Below are 5,825 nucleotides of genomic sequence, written 5' to 3'. Positions count from 1 at the left end.
AGCAGCAGTAGCGAAGGAATCGCTCGATCGGGTTCAGTTAACAGCCATCGATCGATAGCTCAGGTTCAGTAACACGTAGCCTGCAGTGCAATCGCTCGGGTTCAGTTAGAGCCCAATGCCTCGCTCGGGTTCAGTTAGAGTCAATGCCTCGCACACACACGTGTACGTGTACGAGAGAAACGCGCGCTCGGCCCCGACCACCCACCGTAACTGGGAACTCCCTGAAATTTTCCTCCCCCTCGCTTCTACCATGGTTTTTTCCGTCATGGACGGCCCAAAAAATGTCATGCAGCTGCGTCTCCGGCCCGCCCAGGACGAAAAGCCCATTTTCTGTCATGATTTTTTGTCATAGAAGTAGGAGCCCACCACATCTATGATGATACTGGGTTTTGTCATGGTTATCGTCATAGAAGTGTCATATGTATGACAGAAAAAAAATTTGTTCGGCCCAAAATGTCATGGATGTGTCTTTTTTTGTAGTGTTGACTTGGTCGAAACCGAGACCAGGGTTGATTTTGGGGTGTATTTCAACCGGTTTCAAAGTTCAAGGTTGAGTTTTAAACCCGTGTGGTTAATTTAGGGTTGAAATGTGGACTTCTCTAAAAAAATACACATTGACAAAGCCCAGGTCGGCTGCACATGATCCTTACATAATATATTCACGAGCTTCCCAATTATGAGAGAAACACACATTTAGATGTTGCTAACTTTACTTACAAAAAACATACTCCCTCTGATTCTTTTTAGTCTACATATAAGTTTTGTCTAAAGTCAAAGCATCTCTATTTTGATCAAATTTATAGAAAAAAGTATCAACATATACAATGTCAAATCAACATCGTTAGATTCATCACAAAATGTAGTTTCACGTAATATGTATTTGGTATGGTAAATGTTGATATTTTTTAATATATTTTTGATCATACTTTGTAAAGTTTGACTTGACCAAAACCTAATATGCGGAGTAAAAATAACCTGAGGGAGTATATAGCTTCAACTAGCATTTGGCTGTCATTCCCAGCTAGTTGTTCATTTCACATTCTATTTCTTAGCTAACCTTCAGATCTGTTTGATCAACTTTGAATCTAGGGGCCGGAGCATAGTATTTTGTGCCTTCTCCTATATCAAGTAACAATAGCTTTTTAATAATGTGATGTACTTAGTATTGCACATGGGGTAACTATATGGAAAATAAGATAATGAATCTGACCTTCCTTTTGGAGCAGCACGGGACTCCACAAGCTTTCCGGAGGTTTCTCCACTTATCCTGGAACATGAAACAACATGTTATATGAACTACTAATATTTTTTAACCATCACTATTAATTACTAATGAAATGGGGTCGACTACAAGGTTGAATTTTATGTTAGGGCACTTCTAGTGTTTGCCTATTAGCATTATTTTGTAGAAAAAAAATACCGAGGTGGCATTTCAATTAAGAAGAAAGAGAGGAGAGTTGAGCAAGCTTAGTAAGACGATTATGTCATCAATAGTCGTCATCAATAATTATTAATATAGTGAACTTTTAATTTTCTCGTAGGAACTTGTATTAATAGAGTTTGCTATTAGTTAGTCTTTTTTTACTTCCTCTCTTTTCTTTTCCTCTCGTTTGTTCATTTTACCTAGAAGCACGTATAGATATTGACCCTTGCATGAGCTCTCTCTCTCTCTCTCTTCTTCACATAGGCGAAAGTTGTTATGTAAGCAACCTTATACTCCCTCCGTTCTGAATTACTTGTCGCAAAAATGGATGTATCTAGATGTATTTTAGTTCGGGATACATCCATTTCTGTGACAAGTAATTTGAAATGGAGGGAGTAGCTCCTTAATATTATACTTGCTTTGTTTGCAGGAGAGACGACTCTTAGCGCACTTCCCTACGCAATGAAATTAATTCTCTTCTTATTTATTTTCTCTTTCATTCACTTCTTTTAATAACTAGGCAATAATGATGAGATGAAAAATATAAACTCTAAACGAATTAAATGTGACATCACTTAGATACAACAGCTAAGAGATAATGGATTGTGGTGGTTGTCTTTAAAATAATCTTTCACAACCTGGGATGACACATTAAGAACCAATGAATTGGCAGTGTCCTTAGTCATTATTTTTACTTACCTTTGCATTTACTCTTTGTGTCTAGGAGCACATGCAAAGGCCAAATTTTGCATGTGAGCCCACTCCTTTTATTATTTTATTACCTTCTCCACATAGACAAAAATGTCATGTAAGCAAGTTTATAGTCCCCTAGTATACATACCCTGAGATGTGTTGGCACTCGAACTGATGATGAGAAGTAATGACGCTTTAGTGTAGTCCATCGCCCTTCACCATATCTCTTGACACCCTTAATCAGCTTCTTCACTTCTTCATGTGTCCAGTGTTTATTGTTTTTTCGACTGTGCGATTTCTTGCCTCTACTTTTGTGACGCCCTCGATTCAATCGACACTAATCATACATGCAAATATGTACGATCAAGATCAAGGACTCACGGGAAGATATCACAACACAACTCTAGACACAAATTAAAATAATACAAGCGTTATATTACAAGCCAGGGTCCTCGAGGGCTCGAATACATAAGCTCGAATACACCAGAGTCAGCGGAAGCAACATTGTCTGAGTACAGACATGAGTTAGGCAAGTTTGCCTTAAGAAGGCTAGCACAAAAGCATCATCGATCGAAAAGGCAAGGCCTCCTGCCTGGAAGCCTCCTAACTACTCCTGGTCGTCGGCGGCCTCCACGTAGTAGTAGGCACCCTCAGTGTAGTAGCAGTCGTCGTCGAAGGTGGCATCTGGATCTGGGCTCCACCATCTGGTTGCGACATCTGAGAAGAATGGAAAAGGAGGAAAAGGGGGGACCAAAGCAACCATGAGTACTCATCCAAAGTACTCGCAAGCAAGGATCTACAATACATATGCAACATTTACCAAAGGAAGGTTCTATATGTGGACTGGGCTGCAGAAATGCTAGAATAGAGAGAAAGCCTAACCCTATCGAAGACTAGCATCTTCAACATCTTCAAGCAGCTCCAAGCATCTTGCAGTATCAGAAGAGATAAGAGTAGCATAAAATAAGTAGTAGTAGTGTTATCAACCTCGGCCGGAGATCCTTTCTCGACTCCCTATGGGAGTGCAATCCCAGAGCCATACTATCCAGTTATCATCACAAACCAATTCTCATCACAAGTATCCAGTTCTAGTTGTATCGATCGGGATACAACTCCAAGTGTTCGTTACCGTAGGACAGACTATCGATAGATGTTTTCTTCCCTGCAGGGGTGCACCAACTTACCCACCACGCTCGATTAACTCCGGCCGGACACACTTTCCTGGGTCATGCCCGGCCTCGGCCAAACAATACGCCGCAACCCGACCTAGGATTAATAGAGAGGTCAGCACGCCGGACTAAACCTATGCCCCCAGGGATCATGGGCCATCTCCCCGGGAACTCCTGCATGTTGCGTGGGCGGCCGGTGAGCAGACCTAGCTACCTCCTTCAAAAAGGTAGGTGCTTACCAGTCCAACCCGGCGCGCGCCGCTCAGTCGCTGGCGTCTATTAAGCTTCGGCTGATGTATACGACGCAGAACGCCCATACTATGCCCACGTGATGGTTAGTGCTATCAGGCCAGAGGCCCCTCGGATCAGATATCCAAATCATAGTGGATTAGGAGCACGCGGTAATGAGCAGAGACTCACGATCGATGTGACCCCGTCGCCCCGTCTCGAGTACTTGTGGCAAGGGCTAAGAATGCCTAGCCACGCCTCGTAAGTGTCTCCTGGGAACCTTCCAGGTCAACCCGACTCCACATCACTCGCAATTAAGCTCGTGCGGGTACCCCTCAGGGCCGAACCGTCTTGAATAACATGGCTCAGTGCAAAGTCATAGTAACCATAGTAACTGTGTGTCTAACACCAAGGGGAAAACTCGAGGAATCACCCCCGGTGAATTCCACTCGATGTAATCACCAAGGTGAACATAAGAGGATCCACCCTCGAGGTTCACACTTGAGGGGTTGCACAACAGAGCTGTATCGGAAGTGGTTAAGGAGGAAATCACCCTCGATGACCACGACCGAATAGCTACACTACAGAGATCTCATTAGGAGTGATGTAAGAGGTTCCACCCTCGGCACTCGATGGTAACTCTGCAGAGTCGAGCAACAAAAGGGGAAAGTGACGTGCAGTGTTGGGGCCTGGTCTTCAATCCCGTTGATCAGGTCTTCGATGATGAAGCAGGGAAACAAGGACAAGGTGGGGGTCACTGATGGAGCACTAACCAACCTATACTAAGCATTTTAGGATAAGCAGGTAGGTAGCAATAAGCAGGTTACAAAAGCAGGCTATGCATCAGAATAGGAGCAAACAATAACAATAGCAGAATTCTAATGCAAGCATGAGATAATGGAATGGGCGATATCGGGATGATCAAAGGAGGGGCTTGCCTGGTTGCTCTGGCAAGGAGGGGTCGTTGTCGACGTAGTCGAACACTGGGGCATCAGCAGCGGTCTCAAGGTCTACCGGAGAAGAAGAGGGGGAAGAAAGAGTAAATACACGCAAACATAAGCATAACAAGACAATAAGCGGTGCTAGAGGTGTTCTAACGCAGCGCTAGACGATACTGACGAAGGAGGATAACATCCGGGAAAGTTTTCTCGGTTCCGGACGTTTGTCAGACAGATGAACCGGACGGAAAAAGTTCAACGTTTGCTATGCTAGGGACGTGTGATAGACGAACGGAGGGTGTATTCGGATTCGTCTTGTCATTCTGAGCAACTTTCATGTATAAAGTTTTTCGATCTGAGCTACGGTTTATTTACTATGAATTTCTAAAGTTTTATTAATATTCTGAAATTGTTTTAATTAATTAATACGAAACATTTTAAAAGCAAAAAGCTAGGTGTGCCCAAAAAGGTACCCAGCAGAACAGCACAGAGGCTAACTGGTGGGGCCCTGGTCAACTGTTCCAGTCACGGCTTGACTGGACCGTTGACTGGTCAAAAGGTGAACAGTTTGAGAAGGGCCCGCATGTCATTCTCACAGCAGCTAAACTAACAGTTAGATTAGTCTAAAAGTAATTAGGGTGATTAAGTTTAAGTAGTTTAATTAAACCAAAATAATTAAGTTAATTAATTCACTAATTAATTAATTAAATTGTTTATTTATTTACATGACTATTTCTTAAACATTTTTATTTTCGTTTTAGGGGCTGGGCCCCATCTGTCATTGGCCCGTAGGCCAAACGGGGTGGGCGGACAACGGGTGCAGGCGCCGGTCGCCGACCGGGCACTGGCTCAGGCCAGCCTCGGCCGTCGGCGAGCAAAGGCCAGGACGGGCGTGAGGAAGGGGGCGACCAGGGGTGGCGGAGTGGCGAGCAGCAGCGAGGAGGGGGTCGCATAAGGTTGCCGCAGCAGGGAGCAGAGGCAGGGGAGAGCGACAGCGGCGAGCGGCTGTGAGCAAACGACGGCAGCAGCAATAGGAAGCAGCGGCGGCGGCGGGAGCAGGCGAGCCACAAGCACGGCGGGGCGCGCACACGGACGGCGTGGGTCACGGCCCGGTGTGGCCACGCGAGGCAGGGCCGCGGCCAAGCGGGGGCGAGCGCGTACGGGCGGCGACGTCTACGGCGGGGGATTCGGAAGGGAGGCAAGGGGGTTGCTCACCCCCATTGCAGGGCAGGGGGTCGGTGAGGCTCGATGCATGCCGTCGATGGAGAGGCGGGGCAGGGTCAAGGAGGCGGTCCGGCGGGGTCTAGCGATGGTGTCGAGCAGCACCGGACGGCGAAGCGCGGTCGTCGGGGCGCAGCGGGGTCGTGGGGCGGG

General features: G+C 45.9%; 1 pseudogene; it reads right to left on the bottom strand.

The window, feature by feature from the left end:
• Nucleotides 1–1,059: 1,059 nt before the first annotated feature.
• Nucleotides 1,060–5,825, bottom strand: part of LOC123113916 (uncharacterized) — a 35,826-nt pseudogene continuing 31,060 nt past the window's right edge.

The sequence above is a fragment of the Triticum aestivum genome, chromosome 1A (genome assembly GCF_018294505.1).
Source record: "Triticum aestivum cultivar Chinese Spring chromosome 1A, IWGSC CS RefSeq v2.1, whole genome shotgun sequence".
In the NCBI taxonomy this organism is placed as follows: domain Eukaryota; kingdom Viridiplantae; phylum Streptophyta; class Magnoliopsida; order Poales; family Poaceae; genus Triticum; species Triticum aestivum.
This window is presented reverse-complemented; position numbering and strand designations above follow the sequence as displayed.